This window comes from Rhinopithecus roxellana, chromosome 21 (assembly GCF_007565055.1).
Source record: "Rhinopithecus roxellana isolate Shanxi Qingling chromosome 21, ASM756505v1, whole genome shotgun sequence".
In the NCBI taxonomy this organism is placed as follows: Eukaryota; Metazoa; Chordata; class Mammalia; order Primates; family Cercopithecidae; genus Rhinopithecus; species Rhinopithecus roxellana.
This window is the reverse complement of record NC_044569.1, coordinates 39,161,596-39,174,742: the sequence shown is the minus strand read 5'-3', so window position 1 is coordinate 39,174,742 and position 13,147 is coordinate 39,161,596. Positions and strand designations below refer to the sequence as shown.

The window sequence follows — 13,147 nt, the reverse complement described above, 5'->3', positions numbered from 1 at the left end:
GACAGAAACGTCATTTGTAGACCATGCATGACCTCAAAATCTTTCCATATTAAATTTTAAAAAACTGGAAACAAAACCAAACCAAACCAACAACCAACCCACTCCTCAGCAACTCTGTGTGCTCCAGTGTGGACAGTTCCCTGGACCACATGTTTAGTCCTGCAGATCAGACACACTTACAATAAAATCAGCAGGAGGTAGAACACTTTATAGCCATTTTCTAGACACACGCTGTCTGATGGAAATCTAATGGGAACCACATAAGCAATTTTAAGGTTTCTAATGTCCACGTTAAGAAACAAATAAAAAACAGGGGTCATTAGTTTTTTTTTTTTGGGACGAAGTCTTGCTCTGTTTCCCAGGCTGGGGTGCAGTGGCGCAATCTCAGCTCACTGCAAGCTCCGCCTCCTGGGTTCACGCCATTCTCCTGCCTCAGTCTCCAGAGTAGCTGGGACTACAGGCGCCCGCCACCATGACTCGCTAGTTTTTTGTATTTTTAGTAGAGACGGGGTTTCACTTTGTTAGCCAGGATGGTCTCGATCTCCTGACTTCGTGATCTGCCCGCCTTGGCCTCCCAAAGTGTTGGGATTACAGGCGTGAGCCACCGCACCGGGCCAATAGGTGTCATTAGTTTTAATATTTTGTTAAACCCAATCTATAAAAAAGTTATCATTTAAATCTGTAATCAACATAAAAAATTAGATATTTCAGGTTCTCTGTTTCATAGGAAGCCTCAGAACCCGACATGCAGTCTTCCTGTGCGCTCCCGGCAGGGGTGCACGTTCCCGTGCTCCGTGGCCATGCATGCCTGTGAGACCACCGTCATGGACGTGCAGCTCTCCTGGGAAATCAGGGGCAGGGGGACGCTGTGTTCTCGACAGGCCACGCGGCGAGTACACGGTGTGGGTGCACGTGGACAGCCCTGGATATGTGGACGGACAGTGAGGATGCAGAAGTTCCTGCTTCTCCGAGTCACGCAGCTGGAGGCAGGAGACGCCGTTGCCAGCGCTGGCCACGGAGCTGTGCTCACGGTGGCCACGTCGTGGTGGAGGGTCTCTGACGCAAGCATTGCTGATGCCCACTCAAACCCCTGGCCTGTGCACAGGACGCAGAGCCACATGGCAACTATGTTAGAACACTCAGCACCACTGCCTTGGGACAGGAATTACCTGGTAATCACCGGAGCTTGGGCTGGGGGTCCAGGGAACCGAAGAGCAGAGTGAGAGGCTGAGGTGTGGCATTGCTTGCTGCTTGGCAGAACTGAGGGCCCTGTGAGAGGCCAGGGTGGAGATGGGACCTCAGTCCTGCAGCTGGCAGCTGGGTTCCTCCCACACGCAGGCAATCCTGGAAGCAGAGTCTCCCTGGGCCCCCAGCTAGGAGCGCAGACCTGCAAGGTGCCCACAGCCTGGTGAGAACGGATAAATCTATATTGATTTCAGCCGTTTCGCTGCTGCTATGGGGGTCAAGAGCCAGAGCAGTGCTGCTGGGACAGGCCACCTGGTCTCTCTGTGCCTGTTTCCTAACTCGTAAATGGAGGAACTGCCAGCACCTCACGGGCCACTGGGCAATTACTCACGGCAGCGAGTGCAGGCACCTGGCTGGTTCTCAGCAGTAATGTCCAGTAGAAGGCGGCTGCCAGCCTCAGCACCCCGATGACATCACTGGCCTTTCTCCTACCAGGGCGCTGGGCCAGCCTCCCTCTCTGGGTCTCTGGACCCTACAGAATACAGGATGGTGCCCTGTGCAGACCTCAGAGTCTCCAGCGATGCCCAGGGTTGCTGTCCCATCAGGGCAGCAGAGGCTGCAAGCCCAGAGCTGTGTCTGGACAGAGCGAACCAGGCACCAGCTGCAGCCCTGCAGCAGGAAGACACCCCTCAGCCCCCACTCCAAGCAAGAGGCACGTGTGGCTTAGCGGGACCTGACTCCAGCCTGACCGGCTCGGGGCCCAAACAATGCCTGTGGCTGCCTGGCGCCTGCGGCGTGGCACAGACAGTGCATGGGGAGCAAACCTGGTGTCTGTGAGCGCTCTGGCAATGTGCTACCTCTCCCTCCTTCCTGGTCCTGCCACAGGGGCCCGAGCTGCATGGGAGTCTTTTCTGCTTCCCGTCGACTCAGTAACTCAGGCTCTCTCGTGAAGTCCCATCAAGAGAAGGGAGGTGAGGAGTAGGAAGGACATGGGGCCAGTTCATCCAGCTGGTGGCTGTCGTCCCCGAGATCGGAGTCTCAGGCCAGGCCTGGCCCCTCAGGAGACAGTGAGGATGGACCCCGTCACTGCTGGCGCTGGCCCCGCAGCCCACTCTGGGGAGGGGTCTCTCCTTGACAGGGGAGCTGGACGCCACTAGGGTGTGTGTGAGCCCAGCCACTGCCACCCAGTGAGAGGAAGGCTGGGCTCCCGCAGTGTGGGGTTCTGGTGCACATCCCACAGGCCGGCGGTCCCCAAGGTCACCTCTGATTTCCATGGAGCTCTGTCAGCTGGAACTGCTCCCAGGAAGCCCCTGAACCCCTCATGCCAACCCCCGCTCCAGACGCTCCTTTTGAGCGTGGACACCTCGGCAAGTCCAGTGCCCCCGTCTGACCTCAGATGAGTCTGCGTCTCCACAACACACCCAGGGTGCAGTCGAGGGCTCTCTCTTTCCCACCGCACTGTGGTGCTCCCTTCGTCCCCCAGGCCTCGCTAACAGTGGGAAGGAACACCAGGCTGGAGGCAGGAGTGGGTGTTGGCTGTGGCCTCAGGACAGTGCAGCCAGCAGGATTCGAGCTTCTGGTCGGGCAGCACCCTCAGAAGCCACCAGGTGGACCCCAGAGGCCGAGTCCAGGGGGTCTCTGTGGGCCATGCTCCCTCTCGGGCAGCAGCTCTTGGAGGGGGCCCCGTGTAAAAGCAGGCTTTGCTGTGCTCACCCCGTGAGACCTGCTGGCCGTCTGGCCTGCGGTGCTGGGATTTGGACATGGGCCCAGGCAGGCCCTCACAAGAGGGCGGCGGGAGCTGCAGCTGGAGCTGCTCAGAGCAGTGGGCTCTTCTCCAAATGGGTCCTCTGCCAGCCACTGTCCCAGCACCCGACTGGCCCAGAGCCATCCTCTTGGCCCCATGTGCTCGGCACTGCTGCCTCCCCAAGGCCATGCTGGGGCGCCAGGTATTCTCAGACGTGGAGGCAAGGGGGTGGGGAGGCTCAGGTGAGAAGCCAGGAGCCAGCCTGCACATCCGGCCTCTCAGGCACTCATGGTGGTCACTTGGCCTGGACACTCTAGGCCGGAGCTCCTGCTCCATTTCAATGACCTTAGCAGTCAGCTTGGGTGGGCAGGATGCCCGGGGGACCTTGAGAGATTCCATCCATACCCTGCGTTGGGGGCTGGGCTCCTCCCTGAACTGAGCAGCCCCCTCTCGGGTCACCTCTGCCTCCTGGGCAGCTGGTGGTCGGTGGCGGCCGGACACCCCTCGCCCCTGGGCACACTCACCGGGACGGGGCCTCCACACAGGCCTGCTGGCTGGAGGTGTCACTGGCTCCCAGCCCTCCCGGCCAGCTTCCAGCTCACCAGAATACCTGGGGCTTAGAGTCATCTCCTTCCCTTCCTCTTGTCAGTTGGCCAAGGCCCATGGAGGTAGCTTTGTTTGGGCGGCCGCCTCATGGAGCTGTGTGAGCACAGCTGTGGAGCGGGCAGAGTCACGGGCTTGGATTTTTCACCCTTCTTATTTCAGTTTATACGATGGAATGACTTGCAGCTGCTTCAAAGGGCTCCACCCATAACTCCATGCGCCACATCATAGTGGGGGAGAGGAGCTGCCAGTGCAGCTGGAACCAATTAAACCCACCTATGCAGGCACAGCAGAACCGCCATGCACGCACACTCACAGCAAAAACAGTCTCTTCACAGGCAGGGCAGGGAGGCCCCGGCAGGTCCCATCACCCAGCACAAACCTGAGGTGCAAACCCAGCCTTATGTTCACGCCCTCCCACCTCAGGGGACACAGAGCCCACCTTCAGACGGCAGACCTTGCATCGTCTTCTCACCGCCCCCTGCTCCAGTGTCCATACTCTTCACTTGTTCCCTGCAGTTCATCTGAAAGTGCTTCCCCCGAGTTATTCCCCAACGACAGGCACTTTCCCTGCTTGAGCCTCCCACAGGGTGCCTGGCCAACCTCCGCTCCCTAAGACAAACCTGGGAGGCGCAGCCAGGCGTGGACAGGGTCTCAGGGCACCGAGGGCATCCTGGCATAGGCACACCAGCACGCAGGCATGGGGCAAAGTTAAACTGGACAAGCCAACCCTCTTTAAGGGTGACAGAGGCCCTGAGGCGGCTGCACTGTACCGGGCTTTGTTCTCCTGGGCATAAAAAGGACTTTTAAAAACTTTTTGCATTTATCATCATCATTCCACCATCACCAAGGTGCCTGGGATGCATAAAAAAGTATTTTTCCAAACTGGAAATCTGAAATAGAAGCACCAATAAAAACAGGTCCCAGATTTATGACTGTATTTTTTCACTTCTCTTTCTCTCTCCCTCCATTTTTCTTTCTTCCAGTTAGCTTGGGACTTCTGGAGAAAGAGGACTTGGCACTGCAGAGTGTGGGGGGCCCTGTGAGCTGTGCCCCCCGACCCCTTCTGCCCAGCCCGGCCGCAGCCCCAATTCTCACCCTGGGCGGGCGGCTGGGCGGGACTGAGGCCCCTGGGACTCATCTGCGTGGTGCAAACAGCTGCTTTGGCAACTGAAATTAAAGATCAACTGGGAAGTAAACACAGAGGCTGTAAGACAGGGTGGAAGCTGGTTAAGAACCATATCTTTCTTTCTGTGATTTTGCATGCAGTTCCCCAGGTCCTTGCAGAGGTCACCTGGCATGGCCTCCCCTCAATCCCGAACTCTGGGCCCCGCTATAGCCCAGTTTACCCAGATGTCCTCCACCCAGAGGCCCCACCCGCACCACGGTCACACTGCACCAGCTGCCCACAGTGGAAACCATGTCCCCTGGAGTGGTGTGGGCAGCCTGGCAGAGGGGTCAGGGCCACAGCCCCATGGCCGAGCTCTGCACAAGGGCAGCCTTGGAGCAGGTCGCAGAAGAGAGGAGTCCCGTGGAGTCACAGTTTCCGCCTAGGGCCACGTAGTCCCGTTAGCACCTGGCATCCCCCAGTTGGATCTGAGGTTCGGAGTCTCTCAGGGACCCAGCTTCCGTGGCCCTCCTGGTATCTAGCCGCTGCATCAGAAGGTGGGAGCTCCTGCTCTCTGCTCATGGCAGCAGGGATGGTTTGCCAACAGGGCTGAGGTGGAAATGGGGTGGACAATCCTTGGAGGGGCCTCTGCTCCATTTAAAACACTTGAACTTCACAGACACTGAGGACTTCATAATCATGCTGCACGAACAGCCTGGAATGTAGAGCCCTCCCTGGTGAAAAATTAGAACAGAACCACGTTGCTGACGGTGCTGGTCCTCCAAGTTAAACATAATCTCACGTTTGCTTTAGTATTATTTTAAGTGTAAGCAATTAGGTCTGTAATTTCGTTTAATCACTTGCTAGATTTCATTTTTTACATCCCGGCTATTCAGGGGTTAAAACTTTTAACCTGTTTATACTCTTTGAATATTTCAGGAGACCCGCAGAGGCAGTGCTGACGGGATCCCGGAGCTTACCTGCTACCAGAGAAGCCAATGTGGAAAGTGTGGAACAGTCCCCACACAGAGTCCTCCTGGGACACACGCCGAATGTGCAATGCCAGGCGCCGACAGCACACACAGCCCCATTGCGGCTCATGGGGGGCGCCGCTCCCACCCCAAGGGTACCTGTTCTCCAGGCAGCAGCCCTAGCTTTGGGGAGCTCTGGCCTCTGGGCTGACAGTGTCTGTGTATGGCACGAGGCCCTCGCAGGGGTGGTAAACCCAGCCAGGCTCTGGCCACTGGGCTAACGGTGTCCACGTGTGGCACAAAGCCCTTGCGGGGGTGGTAAACCCAGCCAGGCGTGTGCACAGATCCTGACCGCGCAGTTTCCCTTGTTCTTCTTCACTTCCCTTCTGTTTGTCCCGTGCACATCAGGCTCCTTGCTTCAGCAAGACTTTTTCTATCACTTTGTTATTTTATTTTTATTAAAGTGATCTTTTAAGTATTTTAGAAATATTTTATGCTTATAATGACCATAACCACACAGCAGTGTTTTTGGGTGATCCTGCCACCCCCTCTGCTCACTTGGAATATTCTTTAAACTCCCTTTTGGTTTTCACCTTCAATTAAAAAAAAGTTTCACTGCTTTTCAATGATTTCTAAGTTATAGGTATTTTCTACCAATGTCCTGCTGGGGAGGGCGACCATTTGGGGCTGTTGGAAATGTCCACCTCTAGGGCTGTTTGTTTCCTTCCCTGGGCCCCTCCTGTGTCGGGCCCAGGTGGAGGTGGACCCCATGCTAAGTGGGCATCAGCTCATCTAGTGGGTGTTCACAGCAGCTGTGGGGATACCCACAGACAGGGACGGCTCGTCCATCACCTTCCAGCCTCCTCTACTAGATGTGACAAGAGAAATTCTTCGATCTTTTTAAAAATTTACTTCTTAATCACATGAGTAATAGCTGAATACACGTGGGATATTCTGAAGCAGATCTCAGGTTTCGTGTCATCTCATCCATCAACACTTTTGTTTGTATTTCTTACAGGTAAGGGCTTTTACCAATATCACCACAATATTGCTATCATACCCGGCTAAACTAGCAGTCATCCCTTAATGGCATCCAAGGCCCAACCTCCTCCAGTTGCCTTGAGACATCTTTTATAGCAATCCCAGTGTTGCTGGCCCTGTGGGCAGGTGCGCAAGCCTCCTCTGCAGTGGGCTGTGGGACTGGGTTTTGGCCATTGGTCAGTGCCTATGAGTGGACATGATGCATACAACTTCCTGGCAGGACATGGGACCAGGAAAGATGCCCCTCCCCTGGTCTCCCCTGGGGGGAAGTGTAGGCTTGATGGTGGGCAGATTGTGAGCAGATGCCTGCCATATGCTCAGGATGGCCAGGCCTGGTCCTGCAGAGCTGCTGTATCCACTTCCATGCTGATGGTTTCCTGAGAGTGAGCTTCTAGATTATTTAGACCACTATTATTCAGGTCTTTGTCAAAGCAGCCAATGTATCCTAATGTGCTGTGATTACATAGCCCATCTTATACAAATTATATTTTGTCTGTAATTAATAATTGCCTTGATTTTCAAATGGCTTTGCTCATATACCCATCCTCAATTCTCTCCCAACCTCAGTCTGAAACAGAAAACTCCCCATACAATGAGAATGCTGGTTCAGACCCCCCTGGAAGCCCTTGGCTCTCCTGCACTGTCACCCAGGAGCCCCTCCCATCCCCAGACACCCCCGCCCCCCGTCTCTCCTGTGTCCTGGCGCCAGGTCCTCCTTCAGGGCTGATGCCTCGTTTTGGTGAAGCACATCCTCTAGCAGCCTCTGTACTGGTCTGAAAATGTCTTTTTCTCTTTACTCTTGACTGATAATATGGTTGGATTCCACTTCTAGGTAGGAAATCCTTTTCCTGAACGCACTGAGGCATTGCCAACGGCCCGCCGGCTTCCTTGCTGCTGTTTAGGGGCCCCACACACCCCTCTTCATCTTGGGTTCTGAACTGCAAAATGTCATGCGGCCAGCATTCAGCAGCCAGGAGGACTAGAATGAGCCCAGAGTTCAACGTGCTCCCTATCATCACATCTCGCTGACCTTCTGCAGCCCGGCTGCTGTCACGGGAGGCAGGGCCGGGCACCCGTGGCATCCGCCCACCCTCCCTGCAGCCCTGGCTAAGGGTGCCCCGCTCCCGCCTGGTGAGAGGACATGAGTCCAGTGCGGAGCTTGTTGGAAGACAGCCTTTAGGTCTTGGAGTTGCTTTTGGAACTGGCGGCCCCACCTGCCTGCAGCCTCGTAGGGCGGCCCAGCTCCCGGTGTCTCCAGCTTCTCCTGGGCTTGGGATGCAGCTCACCCGCCCCTGCAGACCCACCTTGTGCCACTGCCGGCCTTTTCTCCGAACCACTGTGGCTTGCTGTTTTCTTCGTCCTGCGGGGTCACCCCCTCCACTCGCTGCCATTGTAGCGGAGTTTCTGGAGGTGGTAAAGGAAACACACATGCCCCACAGATCCCTGACAGGGCAGCTCCCGGACCTCCGTCACTATTTGGGGAGGAATCTTAATGGAGTGTCCTCTGCACGGACACCCGCCTCGCTTGGCCGTTCCTCCCCAGGTCCCGAAGCCTCCTCCTGAAGCGGCCACCAGCCACTCTGTGGCTTCGGGACGACCTCTTCTCTGGGGGTGCCACTTCCCCTCTTCCTCTGGCCAGAGACGCCTCTCTCCTTCCATTTAGATAAACGTAGGTTCGACTCTGGCTGCGGAATCCCTGGCATTCCTGCCTGGTGAGGGGTGTCAGGAAACACCACCCCCACTTCTGCTTGGGGGTCGTCGAGGGCCTGGAGTGGATCCTGGGCCTCCATCACAAGACAGCCCTGCCTGTAGAGGGAAGGATAGCAGACCCCCTCCTCCCCAACCCGAGGCCCCTCTCCAGAGCTCCCTGGGAAGGCGCCGGCGTCTCAGGTCCCTCGCAGCGCGAGGCAGCCTGGGAAGGATGCCGGCGTCTCAGGTCCCTCGCAGCGCGGGGCAGCCTGGGAAGGCGCCGGCGTCTCAGGTCCCTCGCAGCGCGGGGCAGCCTGGGAAGGCGCCGGCGTCTCAAGTCCCTCGCAGCGCGAGGCAGCCTGGGAAGATGCCAGCGTCTCAGGTGCCTCTCAGCGCGGGGCAGCCTGGGAAGGCGCCGGCGTCTCAGGTCCCTCGCAGCGCGAGGCAGCCTGGGAAGATGCCAGCGTCTCAGGTGCCTCTCAGCGCGGGGCAGCCTGGGAAGGCGCCGGCGTCTCAGGTCCCTCGCAGCGCGAGGCAGCCTGGGAAGATGCCGGCGTCTCAGGTCCCTCGCAGCGCGGGGCAGCCTGGGAAGGCGCCGGCGTCTCAGGTCCCTCGCAGCGCGGGGCAGCCTGGGAAGAAGCCGGCGTCTCAGGTCCCTCGCAGCGCGGGGCAGCCTGGGAAGGCGCCGGCGTCTCAGGTCCCTCGCAGCGCGGGGCAGCCTGGGAAGGCGCCGGCGTCTCAGGTCCCTCGCAGCGCGGGGCAGCCTGGGAAGGCGCCGGCGTCTCAGGTCCCTCGCAGCGCGGGGCAGCCTGGGAAGATGCCGGCGTCTCAGGTGCCTCTCAGCGCGGGGCAGCCTGGGAAGGCGCCGGCGTCTCAGGTCCCTCGCAGCGCGGGGCAGCCTGGGAAGGCGCCGGCGTCTCAGGTTCCCTCTCAGCGCGGGGCAGCCTGGGAAGATGCCGGCGTCTCAGGTGCCTCTCAGCGCGGGGCAGCCTGGGAAGGCGCCGGCGTCTCAGGTCCCTCGCAGCGCGGGGCAGCCTGGGAAGGCGCCGGCGTCTCAGGTTCCCTCGCAGCGCGGGGCAGCATGGGAAGGCGCCGGCGTCTCAGGTGCCCTCTTAGCGCAGGGCAGTCTGGGAAGACGCCGGCGTCTCAGGTGCCTCTCAGCACGGGAAGGCGCCGGCGTCTCAGGTGCCCTCGCAGCGCAGGGCAGTCTGGGAAGACGCCAGCGTCTCAGGTGCCTCTCAGCACGGGAAAGCGCCGGCGTCTCAGGTGCCCTCGCAGCGCAGGGCAGTCTGGGAAGACGCCAGCGTCTCAGGTGCCTCTCAGCACGGGAAGGCGCCGGCGTCTCAGGTCCTTCGCAGCTCGGGGCAGCCTGGAAGGCACCAGCATCTCAGGTCCCTCTCAGCGCTGGGCAGTCGCAGCTCCACGCGAAGCCCCCGCTCCCTGCACTCAAATTTGTCTCTGAGTTTCCCTGAGGCGGCCGGGAAGAATTTGGGTCTGAATTCAGTCAGAGCTGGAAACCAAAAGAGAAGCAAAAAGTGATAAAAGAAGAAGAAAGACAGGTGCCCGCCAGGGTGAAGTCAGTGGGGAGGGCCGGGCTGACTCGAAAAATTCAGTGAGGGCTCTGGTTAAGTCATGTTTGGGGTCCTCAAAATTCTGTGTTCAGTTTTATTGAAACCACTCCTAATGATCATCTTGAGAGAAATCAAAAAGTCAAGAATTGGGCTGATGGCCAGATGGTGTTTCTGAAATAAAGATCACATCTCTCAAGTATCAAACTACACCGCCAGACGACAAACCGTGGGATGACTAATTCCTGTCTCTCTTCCAGGGCCCCTACCCTGGCCACAAGCGCATGCCAGCGGGATGCCGAATGCCACCGCGGCAGTTGCCCTTGCCCCGACCCCGTGTGAGCTCCGCAGCTGCTTGCCCTGAATGAGGGGGCCTTCCCGTCACCCTCTGTGGTGGTCGGATGTTTGGTGGATGTCTACTAAGGCCTCTAAGAAGTCGGCTGTCAAGCAGGGGGAAGAAAGTGTCCCCATCCTCACCCACTCTGCTTGCTGGAGGGATACGGAAAATGAAACCCTACCTGTCCACGTTCGTCCTTCTTAATTCTATGACCATGACAGCTTGAGTTGCCACCCTGCATACGTAAGTACTGAAAGTCGAGATGTTTGTAAACTCAACTGTAGCTCCCTGAAGCTGTTATAAACGATGAACGCTGAGCCTCTTGCTAGTGTAAACATCTTTGAGAAACAGCTCCGAGGAGTGTGTGTAGCTAAGGTCTGGGGCAACCTCTGCCCCGCCTTCAGTTTCACTCATTTCTGTGGGCTTCCATCAGCCTGTCTTCTACAAGCCTGGCTTTTCTCATATAGTTCAGTCCAATTTGCTTCGTCTTGATAACTCACCCCAGCCACCACCACCGGAGAGATTTTTTCAGACACTCCACAAAAAAAAAAAAAAAAAGCGCCAGTTCCATAGATCACTCACTGGGACTGCGAAGGTGACAGCGCTGTCCCACTGTACTCAGATGGTGAAGATAAGAGCATGTCCGGCTGTACTGAGACGGTGAAGGTGAGGGCGTGTCGCGCTGTACTGAAACAGTGAAGGTGAGGGCGCGTTTGGCTGTACTGAGACGGTGAAGGTGAGGTCGTGTCGCGCTGTACTGAGACAGTGAAGGTGAGGGAGCGTTTGGCTGTACTGAGATGGTGAAGGTGAGGGCGCGTCCTGCTATACTGAGACTGTGAAGGTGAGGGCGTGTCCTGCTGTACTGAGACAGTGAAGGTGAGTGCGCATTTGGCTCTACTGAGAAGGTGAAGGTGAGGGCGCGTTTGGCTGTACTGAGATGGTGAAGGTGAGGGCGCGTCCTGCTGTACTGAGACAGTGAAGGTGAGTGCGCATTTGGCTCTACTGAGACGGTGAAGGTGAGGGCGCGTTTGGCTGTACTGAGACGGTGAAGGTGAGGGCGCGTCCTGCTGTACTGAGACGGTGAAGGTGAGGGCGTGTCCCGCTGTACTGAGACAGTGAAGGTGAGGGCGCGTTTGGCTGTACTGAGACGGTGAAAGTGAGGGCGCGTCCTGCTGTACTGAGAGGGTGAAGGTGAGGGCGTGTCCCGCTGTACTGAGACAGTGAAGGTGAGGGTGCGTTTGGCTGTACTGAGAAGGTGAAGGTGAGGGCGCGTCCTGCTGTACTGAGACGGTAAAATGAGGGTGTGTCCTGTTGTACTCAGATGGTGAAGGTGAGAGCGTGTCCTGCTGTACTCAGATGGTGATGGTAAGATTGTGTCCTGCTGAACTCAGACGCCATGTTAATCTAAATCCGCTGAACACAGTAGCAAAACCTCACCTCAGCTGCTGATGTATTTCCCTTCTGGCTTCAGAAAGAATGGTGTTCTTTCAGTGTGTTTTTAAAACATGGAACACAATATTCTTCACCCTCAGCAGGATTCAGGAAGAATTATCTAGTTACCCAAAGGTCAGAATAAGGAGGTTCTCTAGGAACAAGTGCTTCTCTTTCCAGGATCCTGGAGTGGAAAATTCATGCACGTTTCCCACTTGATGTTCTGATGCCCGTGTGCTCAAAGTGTACTTGAGGACACCAGGTGAGGTTTATGGCAAATCTGATGAAGAGACCGAGGCCAGGTGGTGTGGCGTGTGCCCCAGGTTAGTGACCTGGGGAGGTCGTGAGTGCACCCGCCAGGAGCCTCTGGTTTCTAAATGGAGCTCCTGAGTTTCTGTTTGTCTGCCCTGCACCACCTTTTTGCATTGATTAACTTTGCCATTGGTCTGGATCTCCGTCTGTTAATTATTGAAGAGGCATTTATTTATTTCTGAGACCCAATTCGATTTTCCACATTTAGGACACTTTTCAGTTCCATGCTGAGAAAAAAAAATGTTAGCATAAGAAGCAGCTTTAAGGCCCAAATCTCAGCTGATGGCACTCAGCATTACACGTGATTTCCAGTCTTATCAGGAGCCTGGTGGGGGCATGGCTGCAGCTGCTGCCAGGTTCTTGAGCAATGTTTAGGCTCCACAGGTAATAGCCACGCAGGTGGAGCAGAAAACAAAGCTTCAGACAGGGCTGCTTTCCAAGACGCAGTGGAGTGCAAGTGTTCTGGGGCCTGTGTAAGAAATCTTTGCCTGCCCTAACCTCATGGGAAGAGTGGCGAGCCAGTGGGGGCACACAGGTCGGACCACCTGCAGAGAAAGAATCACCAATAACCAGCTCTTACAAGGTAGCTGTGCCTGCTGAGGCTTCCGTCCACAACGCGTGGGCTATTTGCCCCACACCCCCTCTGACACTGGCCCCGTCAGTCCTCTCAGCTTCAAACCTTCTGTCGGGGGACGATGGCATCTCGTGGTTGTCCTCCTGATGAATGGTGCCACTGAGCACCTTTCCAATGTGGACTGATCATTTGGGTGTCTTCTTCTGTGAAACGTCTGTGCCAGTATTCTGCCCATTAAAAAAATAGGGCTGTTAGCATGTTTCTTACTGATTTGTAAGTGTTCTTTATATATATTCTGGTTATTTGTTGGCTGCACGTACCACCAATCTCTGAGTCTGACTTGCCTCTTCTTTTTGGAATGATGTCTTTCGATGAACAAAAGTTTGTCACTTTAGTGAAGTCAAATGAGATTAACCTTTTCCCATATGGCTTGGATTTTCTGTGTTCTATTTGAGGAAGCTTTGCCTGCCCTGAGCTCATGGAGACATCCTGTTCTTTCTCCTTATTCCTTTATGCTTCACTTTAGGGCCAGAATCCACCCAGGCCACACTTCTTCTTTCCCGTCTCTTCCCTTAGACAAACAG

General features: G+C 56.3%; 1 long non-coding RNA gene across 1 annotated transcript; it reads right to left on the bottom strand.

Moving 5' to 3' along the window:
• Positions 1 to 337: 337 nt before the first annotated feature.
• On the bottom strand, positions 338 to 1,851 carry LOC115895540. Its single transcript, XR_004055736.1, has 2 exons — positions 1,170 to 1,851; positions 338 to 922 (listed from the first exon to the last, which is right to left on the bottom strand). It is a non-coding gene; the product is annotated as an uncharacterized LOC115895540 (long non-coding RNA).
• Between the last annotated feature and the right edge of the window lie 11,296 nt (positions 1,852 to 13,147).